At 41.7% G+C, this 19179-nt stretch overlaps 2 long non-coding RNA genes across 4 annotated transcripts; one reads left to right on the forward strand and one right to left on the reverse strand.

The window, feature by feature from the left end:
• Nucleotides 1-5701: 5701 nt before the first annotated feature.
• Nucleotides 5702-14691, reverse strand: LOC140428804 (uncharacterized). 3 transcript variants are annotated; one of them, XR_011948887.1, is made up of 3 exons: nt 14487-14691; nt 10181-10282; nt 5702-6173 (listed from the first exon to the last, which is right to left on the reverse strand). It is a non-coding gene; the product is annotated as an uncharacterized lncRNA (long non-coding RNA). The 3 variants fall into 3 exon arrangements; XR_011948888.1 differs by lacking the exon at nt 14487-14691 and adding an exon at nt 14118-14280; XR_011948889.1 differs by lacking the exon at nt 14487-14691 and adding an exon at nt 13265-13375.
• LOC140428805 (uncharacterized) lies at nt 11559-18461 on the forward strand. Its single transcript, XR_011948890.1, has 2 exons — nt 11559-11664; nt 18317-18461. It is a non-coding gene; the product is annotated as an uncharacterized lncRNA (long non-coding RNA).
• The last annotated feature ends 718 nt before the right edge of the window (nt 18462-19179 follow it).

Raw genomic sequence — 19179 nt, forward strand, 5'->3', positions numbered from 1 at the left:
CCTGGATCCCTAGTGCTGTGAGGCAGCAGTGCTAACAGTAAAGAATGCAAGTCGTAGGCTGGCCTTCATTGCAAGAGGGTTCGAATACAGGAGCAGGGGTGTCTTGCTGCAATTATACTTAGTGAAGCCACACCTGAAATATTGTGAGACCAAAATGTCTCCTTATCTCAGGAAGGATGTTCTTGCTCTGGAGAGAGTGCAGTGAAGGTTTACCTGACTGATCCCTGGGATGGTGGGACTGACATATGAGGAGAGATTTAATCGGTTGGGATTGTATTCGCTGGAGTTCAGAAGAATGAGGGGGGTTCTCATAGAAACCTATAACATTCCAACAGGACTAGACAGGGTAGATGCAGGAAGGATGTTCCCAATGGTGGATGTGTCCAGAACCAGGGGTCACAGTCTGAGGATACGGGGTACACCATTTAGGGCAGAGATGGGGAGAAATTTCTTCATCCAGAGAGTGGTGAGCCTGTGGAATTCATTACCTTAGGAATAATTGAGGCCAAAACATTGTGGGCGGGATTCTCTGCTGGCAGGACACTCCGTTTTGCCGACGCCCGGGGGTTTCCCGACAGCGTGGGGCTGCCCCACAATGGGAAACCCCATTGACCATCCGGCGTAACGGAGAATCCCGCCGGCAGGTCGAGGCAGAAATGTGACGGGGCGGGGCAGAGAATCCAGCCCTGTATGTTTTCAAGAAGCAGTTAGATATAACACTTAGGGCGAAGGGGGTCAACGGATATGGTGGAAAAGTGGGATTAGGCTATTGAGTTGGATGATCAGCCATGATCATAGTTCGAAGGGCAGAATAGCCTCCTTCTGGTCCTATTTTCTATCTTTCTATGACCACTCTCTCCCAAACGATGCCTTACTATAAGATTATTAATTAACTCTCTCTCTCTCCCTTACGTGTTTCCACAATTTATTGTTCCAGGAATCTGTCCTCCAAACAACGTTTTCCAATTTGCTTTATATCATATTCATGAGACGTTTAAAGCCCCTCAGGACTGTTCCATGACCATTGTTACAAACTTCATTTCTTGATTAATTAATTTCTTGATTAGTTAATTAAATGAAGCTGCCATTGAAAAGCTAGTATCATGGTGGCATAAAATTATTGAAAGTCATTGAAAAAACGCGCCTGGTTCATTAATGTACTTTGGGGAAGGAAATCTGCCCTCTTTACCAGGTCTGGCCTTTTTGCGATGCTGCTCGACAGCAATTTAGTTGACTCTTACATGTTTTTTGAAATGGTCCAGTTGTATTTCAAGGGAAATTGTGGATGCGCAGTACATGCTCATCTTGCCAGCAATGGCCATGAGTGTAAAAATAATCTGGCTATTATCATGGCTACTGTTTATTTAATCTTGCTGTGTACAAATTGCTGCTGCGTTTCCTACATCGCAACAACACATACACTTCAAAATTGCTTAATTGGCTGTTAAGTGTTTTGGGGAATGCTCTGAGATTGTGAAAAGTGTTAGGTAAATATCAATCTTTAGTTCGGTAAAACTTGAAAGAGTTACAGATTCAGTCCATTACACTTGTGTTTTAATGAAGTATGCAAAGTCAAAAAGGTACATTTTAAAGCAAGTCAATGAAGCCTATGTCTCAAAGCCCGTAGTCCATGGGCTGTTCATAGGCTGCTAAATTATGTGTAAATGTATTTACAATATGAACAAATCAGGTTGAGTTTTCCCGAGCAATCCGATTTAATTTTTGTTCCGCCATTATATGTGGCTGGTGATGTGAAAATGTTTTTTTTTTCAGGATGAGGATGTTAAAGGCACATTTATAGTTTATCATTACTTGACTTCCTTCAATACCTGAACAGCTCTCGTGTGACACGGCAATGCCTGAAATTATAGCACGCTAACCCTCAACCCTGTGAATGTAACCCAGCTTGGGGATTGAATTTGGGGCTTTCTAATCTGATTGAGCTACTCACTGATATAAACTACTGAGCTATTAGGTGTCCCATCTGATTCTGTTTAACAGGCTGAGCAGATCATCTTGTCCAATTAAAAGATAAAATTGATCTGACTGCTGTACCCATGGGGGTCTGATACTGCTGACCTTTTGCTGTGTGGGTGGAGATTTTCTGGAAATCTATCAGTTGAAAATAGGTTTGTTGAAAATGTCTCCACAGGACCTTTTCTTGCCTTAAAGAAGATGGACTCTCTAATTGTAGATTTAATTCAAGATTGAAATCTTACGTCTGAGAAAATTTTTAGGAAATATGATACATCATAAACAATGAGTCTCCCAACAGTCCTTTCATTATCCAATCTTTCGCCATTTGTTATGAGAAGAAAACATTTTTAGGCCTTTGTTTCTATATCTGGAATGCACTGCCTGGAAGAACTAAAGATGGCAGCCCTACAACGCGTTCTGCTAAGTGAGAATTAATCAAGCTTGTGACCAAACATAGATCAACAATCAACAGCTTCTACCACCACTACAGTGTGTGTATGAGGCTACGATGCAAATGAAGATAACAGTGAAAACATCATGGATGTCAGCACCTGGTCTTTGACCCAAACAACATTCCACTTCTCACTGGTAAGGCAATGATAATCCAAGCTCTATTATCATTTCAATCCTGCAAAAACACACCAAGGCTTCTCCTATTCGAGCCGGTGATTTCTTATGTTGACGTCAAAATCTCTGTGATTTTGTTTGAACAAAATCCCCTAGTGGAGCATGGACAACACTAAATGGAACTGCGATAGAGAAGGCATCAAAACAGTAGTGGTCTGAATATCTGCAACACCAAAATGTCATTGTCGGTTTGTTGGTTTTGCTGTTGCAACCACCAAGTGCTACATTCCTTTGTGTTTCCAAGAAGAATACCCACACTGCTGGAGAAAAGCGTTCCAGGACCTGATTCAGCAAAACAACCAGTTGCGCCAACCACAGATTGGGACTCTGGACTTGGGTTGAGTGTATTAAATGACGGACCTCATGTACTTCAATCATCATGCCTGGATTCTGCTATGACATCTTGGAGACAGAAACTTGAAGGGATATTAAACCTCAAAAGTCCAGCCCAATTCCATGGTTCCAAACTGGTGGAGAACTCACAGAACCGGTTGACAAAAATATGAAGCAATGGATCTATCATCAACGATATATCAGCCGTTCCTTCATTGTCACTGAGTCAAACACCTGGAACACCCACCCTAACAGCACAGTGGCTGCACGTATACCACATGGGCTGTAGTGGTTCTAGAAGGCAGCTCACCACAACCTTCTTCAAGGCAATTAGGGATAGACAACAAATGTGGGCCCAGCCAGCAATGCCCACATCCTGTAAATGAATTTTTAAAAATCTAAACTGGGCATGACATCAATCCCTCCACAATACTCCACCATGATCAACACAGATGAAATGAGATTAGGTTTAGTTGTATGAAGGAAGGGAAGGCAGCTGGAAGAGGTGGTATTCCCCAGAATATCTTCATCAGATAGGCTCTAATGCATTCCAATGACTGGGGAAACTGTACACCAATATTATGGAATCCGGATATATCCCAAAAGCATGACAGGAAGTGATAGCCATTGCCATAAACAAATCGGGCATTTGATGACCAGGGAGATTTAGGCTGATATCACTTCTGTGTATGAATTATAAACTCCTGGAACATATCATCCTGTGAGGCATCAGCTTCCATCTTAAGACAGTGATTCCAGGTTGTAATCATGAATCAGCAATTACCCCTGCGTACTCTGTAACGTCCACCAGTATGGACCAGAAGCCACATTAGGCGTGTGAATGTCCAATGGAACATTGCAATGTGTGAACACTGAAAACCCGCACATCAATTCCACCTTGGCTGCCTGTACTGTTGCACAATCTCACTCCCCTGTTCACTGCTGCAACCCTCTGACAATTCCAGCAAATTGAGGAAAATGAATGTCTGTCCATTCACCAGACCCCACAGGACTATCCCTCAACACTGCTTGACTTAGTTCAAGCACTTTTAGACCCACCTTCTTAACCTTCAATAACGTGACTTCAATTCTGCTGAAGTGGAAAGCCCAGTTCATAAGAAGTCACAAGCAAGAACCTAGTGAGAGACACCATCGGAGAAAATTCCTGATGTTAAATCCAATAATAGTATGTGGTGAAAGAATCAGACTGAGGCTTGTCTTTTACCTTCAGCAAGTGTATTCTCAAAACAGCTCAGCAGAGTGACAGACTCTTTCTGTTCCCTTCCTCACATCTGTTAATTTATAGGTTAATCAATGTTTATCACCTGTCTTTAATAATGCTGAAGAATGTCATTGACACCGGAGAAAGGCAAGTCTGGGGTTTTGGACCAGGAGCAATTGGGAAGCCAAGAGAGGGGTTTGAGAAGGAGGGGATTTGGGTTTCTGAGGCCAGGCAGGAAGGAACAAAGGGGTGAAGGGAGCACTGACATTTTGGGGGTGCACCCAATGTGCATAATGCACCGTTGTGAATGATAATCTGCCCCTTCTTTCCTACCTTTTCAACAAACTTGGTTAAAAGAAGATCTTCCCATTCTCACCTGCCTTTCCGAGCATTTTATGGCAATGGAGGTGGACTTAGAGCCTTAAGTGAGCAATAATTGGCCATTTAAGTCCCTCAGGGGGCCTAAGGGTAGGCGGGCTAATGGGCCCCTTACACCTCTCCCATATTATGCGGGCTAGGTTGGGGGGTATGCAGGAAAATGGTGGGCTATCCACTCGACGTATTTTATATCCCAACCCCCCCCCCCCCCCCCCCCCCCCCCCACCAAAACCATGCCCAGCAGGGGGTTGTAAAATCCAGCCTATATTTTCTGAGGAAAAGAGGAGCAGCATTTGTGTAGATGAAAGAGAGGTCCATCATATTCCACAGGATTGCTGGTTTCCCGAAAGTAATCGGAGCTATTGATGGAACACATATTGAATTGAAGGTATCAATAAATGGCACAACTTCATTCATCAACAGGATGGGATTCCATTCTTTAAATGTTATGATGGTATGTGATACACAAATAAGAATCCTCAGTGTAAATGCAAACAACAGCGGAAGTGCCTATGACTCATTCGACCTTGCCAAACTCAGTGTTACACTGGTCCAGGACAACATCATCAGGAACTGCAGGCTGATTACCGGGCGATAAGGGATGCCCATTGAGAACATGGCTTATGACACCATTCTGGAGGTCCAACAAAGAAGCACAGGAAAGATACAACCGTGAACATGCAGCAACATGTCAGATAGTGGAGAGGACAATTGGTGTTTTGAATTCACGTATTCAATGTCTGGACATTGCACTGTTACAGTATGCACTGGAGATAGTATAAACGATTGTTGTAGTGTGTCATGCATTGCATAACTTTGTCATTCAACATGGACTGAGCATTAACTCAAAAGATGACTTGCCACCAGAAATGGAGGAGCTGGAAGAGGGCAATATGGAGCCTGATGTAGACACACCTCCTGGTGCAGGTGTGCAAGGTGACACAACGGCAGTGTGAGTTCGCCTGGCAGCTGCTGCTTTTGGACATTGAACCCTCCCTCCTTTCCCCCCTTACTCCCTCTCCTCACCTCCCTCCTGTCCCTCACCTCACATCCCTCCCTGTCTGCTCATCTCCCTCCCCTCGTCTCCCTCCCCTGCCTCCCCAATTACAAAAAGATAACAGAACCGTTGTGTTCAAGTATAAAAATATTTTATTGATTGTTGTGTTAAAATGAAAAATGTATTTTATTGCAAGAAAGGTGGAAAAGTTGAGGGAGTTATTGAATGAAATGTCACACAGCAGCTGGTAATGTTAAGCGTTCAGTTAGACGTTTACATGGTATCAAAGTTTTCTATTTATAACATTATTTTTGTGACTGATTGCTTTTTACTAAACTTTACAAACATCTAAAAATGTCTTATTTAAATGTCTAAACACATTATTTAATTATGAGATCATTAGAAATGAATAAGATGATTGAAGTAAACAAGGCGAAAAGTGAAAGGTCATGGAGGGGGACAGTTTCAATCTCATGACCAGCTCCGAACCATCTTGTAACAGCATTTTGTGACCCATTCTGCAGGTCTGTAAGGAGACTGTGTTATATACATTTTGTCCTGCTTAAAGAATCCCCATTATTAGCGGTCCAAGAAGTTCTGACTTTTCTTCTTCTCAAGTAGGTTTTCAGTTGCCATATCCTAAATTAAAACATATGAACACTTTTAAGCATGTCACACGTAAATTTATATAATAATGTAAAGCAGATTTAAATAATCGTTTCACATATTTAAAACAAATAATAAAGCCTATGTTCACTTATAAATATTCAATAACAATCATCAATTATAAAAATTAAAATTAAAAATGACTTTAAATGAATCAATAACAATAGCATCGCTTGTTTAACGGAAAGAACAAAAACAATTTTTAAAAACTTCAACATGCCTCTAAAACAGCAGTGAGACCTGTTGCTTGTTGCCTTCAATACAAATCTGCAATTGAAATCCCTGAACTCAATGGGCACTTCCTTAGTTACCCCGTCACAAGGGTGTGTGGCTACATTCAAACTGCGCTATGCAGGGGCCTGCACAGAGTGTCCCGGTGCAGACCCACTGCTGCTGCTGGAGTCAAAAAGTTCTTTGAGATTTTTGATAAGTGGGCACTTTTCTACCTCAGCATCAATGGGCCATGGCTTCCTGCCGATACACAGACGTTATGGCCCCTCTGTATATGAAGTCGAGATCTTATATGCTTTACTAATCATTGGCTTAATGTGTCCAATCGCCTTCAAAGATCCTTTCACATGAACATGCAGGTCCCTTTATTCTTATGCATTCTTTAGGATTGTGCCATGAGTATATACTGTCTCTCCCTATCCACTCTTCTAAAAGGCTTTTAATGTCTCTATATCAAATTCCAGTTGATAATTGCCTGCCCATTTTTCTGTCCTATCTATGTCCTGCTGCAGTTGATTTTTCTCATCCTCACTTTGCCATGTCTCCAAGTTTAGCATAATTGAAAAACATATAATTAATAGTCACTTGGGCAAATCTGGGTTAATTAAGGATACCCAGCACAATTTGTTCAACGCCTATTGTGTTTAGTTAACTTGCTGGAGTTTTTTGATGAGGCAACAGAGATGGTTGATGAGGGCAGTGCTGTCGATATGGTGCACATGGATTTCCACAAGACATTTGACATTGCTGCACAGTAGCATTGTGAGAAAAGTTACAGCTTGTGGAATAAAAGTTGCAATATGGAGGTGAAAGTGGCTGAGTGCCTGGAAACAGAGAGTAGTTGTTAATGGATGCTTCTTTCTCAGACTGGATGGAGATTTGTAGTGAGTTCCCCAGGGGTCAGTGTTAGGACTCCCACTCTTTCTGATATATATATGAATGACCTTGACTTTGGTGTACCAGAAAAATTCAGAATTTGCAGATGATACAAACTTGGAGGTGTTGTGAACTGTAAGGAAGATCATGTAAAACTTCAAAAGGACACAGGCAGGTTGATGGAATACGTGGGCATGTGGCAAATTAAATTTAATGCAGAGAAATATGAAATAATTCATTTTGCTAGAAAGAATGTGGACAGAGAATATAAATGAAAGGGCACAATTCTAAAGGCCATGCAGGAGCTGAGGGACCTGGGTGTATATGTGCATAAATCAATGACAATGGCAAGACAGGTTGAGAGAATTATTAATAAAGCATATGGCATCCTGGGATTTATCAATAGGGGCACAGAGTACAAGAGTAAGGAAGTTATATTAAACTTGTGTAGATCACTGGGATCAGTTTCAACTAAAGTATTGCATCGAGTTCTGGGCAACACACTTATTTTTTTATAAATGTTTTTTATTGGGTTTTTGAACAAAGTATATTTGCCGTTATGTACACAGGATATGATATATATATATATAAAGATATAGAAGAAGAGAAGGGCACACACACACAAATCACAAAGGGGGAGAAAAAAAAGAAACACAAGAGAAATACAAAATCAAATAATGTAACTGGTGGGGTATTATGCACCCGCCCAACAGCAGCAACTCTGTACACTTGGCAAAATTATTTACACACATAAGCAGACATCTGTTTGGGGGGGCAGAGACCTGGGGGTGGGGGTGGGGCAGGGGTAGATATACATTTGGGTGCTGGAGAGACAGTTACGGAGGGCAGTACTCGAATGGGTCTGGTGCTGGTATTGCCCCTTGCTTCTCCCGGACGGATTTAGCACCGTTGTCATCTCGTGTTCACTTCCGCTTCAGCTGGCCCTCCCGTCTTCCGCCTGTATTCTCCTTTTTCTCTGTTCCTGTGGGTGCCAAGTTTGTTAACATTTCCCTGCCTCCCCCCCCCCTCCCCCACTACCTCATTGGCTCTCCTCTATTGTTCCGTGCCTCTTCCCTCTTCCCCCCCCCCCCTCCGCCCCTCCCCCCTGTGGTTCACCTTTCCTTCCTCTTAGATTTAGCTGGGTCCACCCCCGCCCCTCCCGGTTGTCGTGTTGGGTGTTCTGATGCACAAATGATCCAACACGGCTGTAGATGGTACAACTCTGTTTTATTGTCTAATCAACGGTAACAACTAACTACCGGCTTGGGTACGTGCTTCACCAGCTAACCTGTGGATCCAGCCCTATCACTAACTTAGTGAGGCACTCAGCACATGGTCTATGTCTGAGTGGCGCGCTGTGAGCTCTGTGCTCTGAGCTATTTCCTGGTAGAATGTGCGGGAACTGTGGTGTTGCCTGTTTTATAGTGCCTGTGCTCTCACTGGTGATTGGCTGCGATGTTATGTGTGTGCTGGTTGGTCCAACTGCCTGTCCATCAGTGTGTGTATGATTGCACCATGATATGCTGATCTGATCATGACACCGGTCTATCTCTCCCTTTCATGCTTTGGCTACTTTACCCTGGTTCTTGGCTACCTGGCTAGGCTTCTGCTTGTTTGTTGGCCACAAACAGGTCCCGGAACAATTGGGTGAATGGCTCCCACGTTCTGTGGAAGCCGTCGTCTGACCCTCGGAGGGCGAATTTGATTTTCTCCATTTGGAGAGATTTCGAGAGGTCGGACAGCCAGTCTGCAGCTTTGGGTGGTGCTGCTGACCGCCAGCCAAACAGCATTCTACGTTGGGTGATCAGGGAGGCAAAGGCAAGGGCATCTTCCCTCCTCCCCAGGAATAGATCTGGCTGGTCTGATACCCCGAAGACCGCCACTTTCGGATATGGCTCCACCCTCACCCCCACCACTTTTGACATTGCCTCGAATAAGGCTGTCCAGTACTCCACAAGCTTGGGGCAAGACCAGAACATGTAGGCGTGGTTGGCAAGGCCTCCTTGGCACCATTCACATCTATCCTCCACCTCAGGGAAGAACCTACTCATTCGGGTTCTTGTTAAGTTGACTCTATGTACCACTTTTAGTTGCGTCAGGCTGAGCCTTGCGCATGTGGAGGTGGAGTTCACCCGATGCAGTGCTTCGTTCCAGAGTCCCAACCCTATTTTGATCCCCCAGGTCTGTGGTGATATACATCACTGTAAGTACACAAAGGGTTAATGTACAACACTACACCTAGCTAGACACTAGAGGGAACACTAGAGACATGACACACAGGTAGTCAACCAATAGGTCAGTAAGATAGGACACGACCAATGGGCAGTCACGATACACACAGAGGTGACACTAACACAGGAGGGCATTACACCAACCCATATAAAAGGACACATCACACATGCTCAGTCTCTTTCCAGTGGAGACTCTCAGTGAGTAAAGTCACAGGGTTGATTGAACATCACTCCCACCACATGGATTGTAGCAGACTGGTTCGTCAGTCTGAGTAGCTATAGCAGGATTAACAGTTGAATCCAAGCAGGAGAATTGTGAATAGTTTAATAAACATGTTAAAGCTATCTCCAAGTCTGAACCTTCCTTTGTCTGAGTGCACATCAAGGAAGCAGCTAATGCTACGACAAGAGCATAACAAAACATGGTCCAGGAGTCGACTGTTAAATCCATATAGTTTCAACTCAGCAAACAGTGACAACCAGCAACAAAAGCCAGGCAAGATGATGTTCGGGATTCCGATTCCAGTACCAAGGCAATCTCAGTGAACACTGGCGTTGGTTCCGGCAGAGATTCAAGATCTACCTGGTAAAGTGTGACCTAGATGGCGTGGCGGATGCAGAGAAAATAAAGCTTCTACTTACCATCGCGGGTCCAGAAGCAGCTGAAATCTTCCAAACCTTCAAATACTCGAAGGGACAAAACAAGAGCGACTTCCTGGCAGTCCTGGACAAATTCCAAGAATTCTGCGAGGAAAATACAAGGAACAAAGGTAAAAGAGGCGCCAAAACTCACCGCGAGGTAGGCTTGCAGCAACGAACGGCAGTTTTGAATTGCAGCCATCTTGGAAAAGGTGCTGCACATGCGCAGTTGAAGAACGGGAAAGTCCATTTGCACATGCGCGAGAAGCCTCACAGTCGTCATGACATCAGAGGCCCCGGACCACGCCCATTCAAAGGGGAAATGTCGCAAAATTGACAAAATAGAAAAAGAAATAGAGACTTAACTAAATCCTGAAAAAGGAAAACAATTGGCAACTTTAAAAACAGCTCTTCAACAAGGCTTAGGCCTCATGCAATATGCCAAAATGCTATATGGTAGCAAAAGACAGAACAAAAAATCCATTGATTAGGACTATAGAAGTAAAACTTCTGCAATGGGCAGGGAAGCAAATGTTACAATCTTCTTACAGAAAATGGAAACATTATCCCTTATAGACCACAACGTCTGAAGGATCGAATCCATGGAATCCTCAATGAATGTGAGGATGTCCTTGGAAGCGACGATCTTCCATTCTAGAATGGAACTGAGAATGAACTACAAGACAGTCTGCCAAACAAATGCATATTTCACTGTTCCTTCCAATTAAAGGTTTTCCTTTAGTAGGGAAGGAAGAAGTCAATAATTGTGCAAATGAAAGGACATATTTGAGTAAGAGCAACTCAGTGATGAATAAGAATTTAGGTCTATCAAGAGGGGGATGTGATGGATATCACGTTCACCGCAGAATTCGGATTAAAAATAAGGCAGTAATACAAACAGCATTCTAATTCAAGATGGAATAAAACCACTCCAGCTAAAGATCAGATAGAGGTTACCACATGATGGGTTCCAAGGACTCATTAGTATCAAACAATTAGAAGCTCTTCTTTGATAGACCATAAATCCTTTGAGACGAACTCCCCTCCCGAGAAGTATTCAAAATATAAGGACAGGGAACTCTCCAGATAAATAGATACACACATCCTTCCCTAACTATACCTCTTGACACTTAGGATAACACCCTCACAAAAGTGTCTGTTTTGATATCTGGAAAGAATGTTACACTGACAAGAGGCAGGCAGCAACCAGTCCCTCCCTTGCCAATATATCTTAGAACCCTGGACAATTACAACCATTAAAAGATCTATCAGTGATAGTACATCCAATTAGCCATTTGGCTATAGGTAATTAACCAACAATAAATGCCTAGGTAACAAATGCCTTCCTGAACCGATAAGCAAGTTTAATGTATAAAAAGAGAAGGCATTTTAGCAGAAGTATTCTCTCTGTCTGATTCTGACCCCTCCTCTTAGGGTGAGAGTCAGTGCTGTTCTCAGGAAGCTTGTCTCGTCGGACAAAACCTGTTGTAAGTATGGTTTTGCAATAACTTCTTAGAAATGTACTAAGAAACTGATAGAGATGGGTAAGGATTTTTCCATGTTTGGATATCTCATTCGATTGAAAGAAGTTGGTATGTTAGTAGATAACTAGAAGGACTGTTTAGCCCACTTATACTTTAACTCTGCAATTCAGTATGTATCTATTGGTAGTATTTTCACAATAAAGATACTTTAATTAAAATCATACTGTGTGAAAATTAATCTCGAGGGTGATCTCCTAGACACTCATTTAGGAAGCCTAAGTCGGCGATAGGACCCACGACCTCAAGAGGTATCGATTTAGTTATGAGTGATGAATCTTAACTCTCCCTATAGAAAGTAACTGAAATCCTGTTTAACTGTCTGAGACCCGGAAAAGCATTCTCCCTTCATGAGATCTATACTGAGTCTTGGCAGGAAAACAGGTTTCCCTCTTTCAATAGGTTAATCTAGGGCATAGGTTAGTAATAAAGTATTATCAGGACCGGAATAACCTAAATCCACGACAGTTGGCGCCCATAACGTGAGGCAATAGTAATATCCTCATAAAAATATTAAATATTAAAAAGTAATATTTAAAAATAAAGTGGAGAAAAAACAGTGTGATCCCTAAAATAGAAAGCTTTCGAACCTGTAAACATGGCAAATACCCCAAATGCAGGAAGAATATTTAAAGTTGCCCAAGGAATAAATGAACTAATAAATGGAACTGGCCTATTCCAAGTTGCAGACAATTAATTGTTTACCCTGAAAATTTTAAAACTAAGACGCATCCATAGAACTGGATGCTGCATGTTAGTTAAAGCAGAAGTCTCTCAAAGGGTTAACAGCAGCCAAAAGTTAAAGACTACAGACAGTGCTTATCACACATGCCTTGAGATAACAGGCAGCATGTGATGTAATCGGATACCTTTCTTTCGAGTCAGTGAAACTCCAGCAAAGTTAAGTTTTGAATTAATTAAAGGAAACCAGTGGATTTCTCCACCTCTTTGATAAAAGTTAATTATTTTCGCAAGCAATTGATTGAAATTGCCAGAATCTTAAGTTTGAATTACTTGAAATAATGTTTATTTCATTTTATTTGTGAATTAATAGAAACTTAAAGAAACTCACTGACTCCATTTTAAAAAGTGTAAATCTGGAGATGACAGTTGACTTTGCTCCGGTATAAATCACCGCAGCTAACTGCTCCCTCATTGATAGCAGCTAACATTTTTGTGAATGTAAGAAAAACTTGTTAAAAGAAAAATTGTTAAGATAAAGAATTAATTAAGTTGTAAAAGTTATGCAAGTTTGTGTTAAGCAAATCTTAAATTCAGTTCTGAGTTGAGATCAGAACTAAGCTTGCAGTTTGCAGTAATTCAATTTGAATTTTCAAACATTTTAAGTTTTAAAAGAAAACTGGTAAAAACCTTTTTCAAACTTTGTCAAGTAACAAAAATTGCCATTGGTTATAAATAGGCAAATAAATAAATAAAAAGAGATCTAAAAGATCATGGACTCATAGCAGCAAACGATTTAAAAGACAATCTCCTAAAAGTGATAACTGTAAATCACAGAGACCTCAGTCACATAAATGACAATTACCCTCAGGAGGATTCTCCTCGACAACAACCACAGAGACAGCTACCCCCTAGAAATAGAATTCCAAATTCCAGATATTGCGGTAGCCAGTGGGAAAATCAAGGACAGACTCCCTGCACATCTAAAAGGCAGGGAGGAAATGGCAATCGCCAGAGTCAAATACCCAAAGTCCAGCAGACTCCAACACTTGCCCGGACTAATATGGTAAAAATTAAACAACCAGGGAATTCCCAGCATCAGATTAAACAACAAAAAATTGACTCACCCAGCCCAAGGAATAGGAATCATTACCCTTACATAGATATTAAAATCAGGGATCTATTTGGAACAGCATTAATTGATACAGGGTCAGACATTTCAATTGTAGATCCTCAAGTAAACTTCAAGTGTCAGCTAAAAGGCCCCATAGATTAAATTGAAATTGTGGGTATAACAGGACAATCGCAGTCAACTCAAATTTTTGACTGCCCAGTCGAATTAAATGGCATGCAGCACACTTTAAAGACTGCAATGATAGACATCAATCAGACATCGCCTTCAGGTCAAAGGGTCTTGTTATTAATTGGAGCTAAAGATTCAAAATTGTGGTTTAGCACTTTTCCTGTTAATTCTGACATCGATGAAAGAGCTGAACACGTCATCAAACAGCTAGAACACCAGACTGATTCCACAGTGCGAGCAAAATTAAAACACCTCTTAAACTATCACTGGGAATCTCTGCAGCAGCACGCAAACCATTGCGGCAAACTGCAAATTGAGCCTACCCCATTAGGGGTTAACCCATTCCCTGTCCAAAAGCAATGGCACAGTCCAGAACATCACGGGAGAACCAGTCTTATTAAAACAATTGACTCACTTGAACAACAAGGGGTTTTAATTAAAAAGCCATCACGATACAATTCCCCAATGTTCGGCGTTGCTAAAGCCGATAACAAATGGCGTCTTGTGATTGACTATACAAAATTAAACAAATACACTGAGCCAAACTCAGCTCAGCAGGCAAATGCCCAACAGATGGTAAGTCAATTAGTTAGAAAAACGTACAAGTCTTGCGTGGACCTGGCCAATGGCTTTTGGTCACACCCAATTAAGGAATGTGATCAGCAATATACAGCTTTCACAGCACCCAATGGATATCAATATGTGTGGACTTGCCTTCCACAGCGATTTAGAAATTCCCCACAAATCTTTTCAGCCAGAGTAATGGAAATATTGTCGGACTTACCACAAGTCACGAGTAATGTAGATGACATCTACCTGACAACAGACAATTTAGATGAACTTTTGAATGAAGTTTTTGAACGACTCGTTGACAATGGCTATTTAATCAATCTTAAAAAGTCTCAGCTATGCAGACAAACAGTCAACTTCCTTGGCCTGAGTGTCACAGACACAGGCAGGGGGCTGACAAATGATTTTAGAGCGAAAGTTTCACGCATTCAAATGCCCACGAAACTCAAAGAGCTTCAATCAATTTTAGGATTGTTAAATTATGCGAAGGCATTCATCCCAAATTATTCTGCATTAGCTAAACCTCTTTATGACAGATGTTCACCAAAAAACAATCCATTCATTTTCCCCCATGAGGATTATCAATCCCTTGGGAAACTAATGGATGCTGTGCAAAAGGCCATCGATTTGAATACCAGAAATAGGATTCTGCAATTGATCCTTTGAATTAAAATTGGATCAAAGACAGGGATAGCGATCGCCTACAACAAGGGTGAAATAATTCCAGGAGCTTTCTATTCCTACAATTTTACATTCACCGAACAGCGATATAATGCTACTGAGCAAACCCTGACTTTTATCTTACAAGTTTTAATTAAAGTCAGGCCTTGGCAAGGAGAGAAGCCAATTCTGATACAGACTGCTTGTCACGCTTTGAAATATTTAAACAGGCTGCCAGAGAATGAAAGAAAGGCGACAGCCATTAGATATGGTAAGTAGTTAACACTTCTCCACGACCATACACTTAAGTGGGAAGTCACTCCACAGAAATTTGATTTACAATTCCTTCCTCAAATGGAAGATGAATACCCGGAGAGTGAGAGAGAGAATGTACCCCAACACAATCTAGCAGACTACAAAGAAGTCTGGTATTGTGACGGCTCTTCAATGAAAATACTTCAACCAGATGGATTAATGAAATCCTCTGCAGGGATAGGACTAATCAAAGAACAATTTCAGGAGTCCAGATATATCCCAGAACAAACCATTGTGATCCCTCTAGGACCTCACACTGCACAATATTCAGTAGCAATGGCATTAAAAGAAGCAATGCAACGGGCAGATTCTAAAAATCCAGTACTAATATGTACTGATTCAGCATATGCGAGAAATGCATATGAGAGAGACCTCCCCATATGGGAAAGAACTAAATGGAAGACACATAGAAATAGATTATCAATCATAAGTCCATATGGCAAACAGTAGCTATGTTGAGAACAGACAAGCCAAACGTACAGGTTTTACACATCCCCGGACACACCAAGGGCCAGCAGCACAGCTACGGAAATAAATTAGCAGACGAGCAAGTAAAACAAGCTGTAGGGATGGACCTAACTGAGGTTAGGGAGGCCAGGGTCAATGTCATAACAAGACAACAAATAGCAGAAAATCAAGATGATGAATTACAAATACTGCTAGACCTATATAAAGGAAACCCGCCTGGATATCCTTTAAAGTATCTCTATCAAACAAATCAAGAAGGGAAGGTATTGGTATCAAGGCCCAAAAAATCAGACCGAGTGATCCCTCCTAAAACAAAACGATTGGAATTAATAAGGGAAGCTCACCAAGGTCATCTCCATGGAGGTGCCCAAGCCACATGTGCACAATTAGGAATGCACTATTGGTGGCCATACATGATAATTGATTGTAAACGATTTGTTGCAAATTGCAAACCTTGTCTCCTCCATAATAAGGGAGCAGTCACGAGGCCACCTTTGATTTGGCCTGCCAAACCAGACCAGCCAATGGTAAAATGGCAAATTGATTATATTGGACCATTCACCCCTTCTGTGGGTAAAAAAACTTTATGGGCAAAAGAACCAATACATCTTGGTAGTAGTAGATTGTTGCACCGCATTTACCTGGTTAGTCCCCACCGCCCGCTGTTCAGAACTCGCAACGACCACAACACTCTCGTACTCACTGTTCCCTGTTACTGGATTACCAGCCTGCATAGATGCCGACTAAGGCTCAGCCTTCATTGCTAAGGGTTTCAGAGACATGTGTGAACAATCAGGTATACAATTGGAATTCAGTGCTCCGTACCATCCCAGATCTAGTGGGATGGTGGAGCGTCGGAATCAAGAAGTAAAGAGAGGCCTGGCAAAACTGATGATGATCAGGGGATCAAAGTGGGCTAACCTGGTACCTGAGGTGCAAATGTGTCTTCATAACATGCCTTTAGCTAAGTTTGGCATGCATCGAATATTACACCGTACCGTTTAATGTATGGGATACACATGAATACCCCTTTATCCCAAAATGCTTCGATACCCCTTCCGGATCCTGAGCCAGAGCTCACTAAGGAACTAAAATCACTAATTTCTGTAACCTCTGAAGTGACATTTCCCTCACCAGGCACTTGGATGCCCCAAGTAGGTGAGTGCGTGCAGGAGAAAAAACAGTCCAACAAATCAGGCTTAAGAGCTAAATGGAAACCCCCTTGTGTCATCATGCAGGTACTCAACGAGAGAACTGTGGTGATTGAAGCAGGAAGAGGGGACCAAACCACTCAGAGAACAGTATCTGTGGATAATTTAAAGCCAGCACCCAGATACTTTGAACCATAAAAGAAATGGATCATGACAATCCATATTTAGGTCTGTATGGACCTCCTATAGAGCAAACTCCTCCCCAAATTAATGATGAATTAAAAGAAACTAAACAATCCAAAGGCATTCTCAAAAAGACGGCTCACAAGCCTGTCACAATTCGCCAGGTTAAAGATCAACCCTTACAGGCAGCCAGTAGAACTGCAGCCAGCCCGCCCCCACGGCAGACTGACAGCTCAGCTATCACAGAACATACTTCTGTGGAAATGATTCTTGACAATTTAAATCCCTCAGCAGCGCCTGATGAGAGGCACGAAACATGCCACACCCTCGGAAGATGGTTTAATAAGAAAGGATGTCAAAATATTTGTCGACATTGTATACTAATGTTACTTTTTATGCTGGTTACCATAGCTTTAATTGTTATGGACAGTAGTAATCGTGATAGGGAATGAAACCCTCCAACAAACAGTTTTTCTGATGGAAAGAACCCCAGGCACCTACACAATTAACTTCGGGCCAAACTATTCAAAGAGTTGCACGATCCGCACCTCATAAATTGGACTATACTAAATTTTCCATTCCCGACGGAAATATATGGACACCTGTCCTGGAACCAACCTGTCTTTCCCCAGGAAAGGTTCTCATTCCACTAAATATAATTGTCAATTTGGGAAAATTGATAGATAATCACCAAATAATTTCCCATGACGGCCAAATTTTCCTAATGAAAGAATTAGAGGAAACCATGAAGTTTCTAAAAGAATCTTCTCCAGAAATATCTTATGATATGATAGATCCATCTCTCACAGATCCCCAGGAACACCTTTTGGATCAGTATAGACATTGCTATTCATAGAATGGACAGGAATCAAAAAGATAGAGCCAGCTCTCGGCTCTCATTTTAAATTCTCTCATTGTACACCTGTACTAGGTGAATATAAATGCTATGTCATAGGACATGATTACTCCATCAATCTCTATTATCACAACTTAGTATGTGATTGGTCAATTCCAGCCTGGAATCAGGTAATGTTTGGAGTAATACCTTCGAATTTAAATTTAAAAAACCAAATGTACTCGAAAATCCTGGCAACGTCACTATAGTTTGTTCATCTTTACTATATGACAGCTGGTACTACCAATTGGGAGACCCAGATAAAAAATGGGAAGAAAAAATTTCACAATGCCTAGATCAAAGTGGTCAAAAAACAAATGACACAAATTTTATAGGAAAACTTAAGAGAATGTTATTCCTCCTTGTTCACAGATCCAGTTGAGACGCGTCAAAAGAATGATGATCACAGCAATCAGCAGAATGAAACCGACCTCATGTCTCTGTTCCGCATCCTGGGACCGAAACAGACATGTGCCTTATATGATATAGTATTTGGAGTAAACAAAACTATTTATGAGAGTCATTGTTACACTAATGTTTCTGACCTGACTAGACCCTCTAATCGATATTCAGTATTCTGTAAACCACACTATCGAGGCACACTCCAGAAATGTCACTGTGACAAACCTGGATGGCTGACGAGCGAAGATGCTCGACGCATGGCGTGGGTATCTAATAACTTCTCCATTTATGATTGGAAACCTGCTAATCATTCTAGTCACACCATTCAGGCCGTCTACTCCATAGGATGGTATTTTAAACAGAGTCCCTCAGTCAAACGGACTGATTTATTTAAAAATCTTGTATTACCCCCTGAGCTAATCCATCAAAATCGTAAAGTGAATCTTATACTGATAGACTGCGAGGATGCTTACGCAGCTATCCTAACTGTGGAAATAGTACCTCATCAATCAATAGTAAGCAGGAATCATCTCTGATTTCGCTACTTGAGGCTCCACCACCTTTTCGGGTCATAATGAAGAATGACACTTGGCAGAATTTTGTCACCCCTAAATCGAAGAAACCAAATACATCGTATTTGGTACCACGCTCCGCCCGTCAAAGACGGAGGCTGATGAGTGTACAATTGAAAAACACTAAACTTCTAACCTCAGCTACCTCTTCAGTCGTACAAGCCTTAGAAATGTTCTCGCAGTGGTTAAGTGAGACCACTTCGAATCTCAAAAACATATCTTCATATGTCACTATAATGATGAGTCTGACTACGGACTCAC

The sequence above is a fragment of the Scyliorhinus torazame genome, chromosome 8, assembly GCF_047496885.1.
Source record: "Scyliorhinus torazame isolate Kashiwa2021f chromosome 8, sScyTor2.1, whole genome shotgun sequence".
Taxonomy (NCBI): Eukaryota; Metazoa; Chordata; class Chondrichthyes; order Carcharhiniformes; family Scyliorhinidae; genus Scyliorhinus; species Scyliorhinus torazame.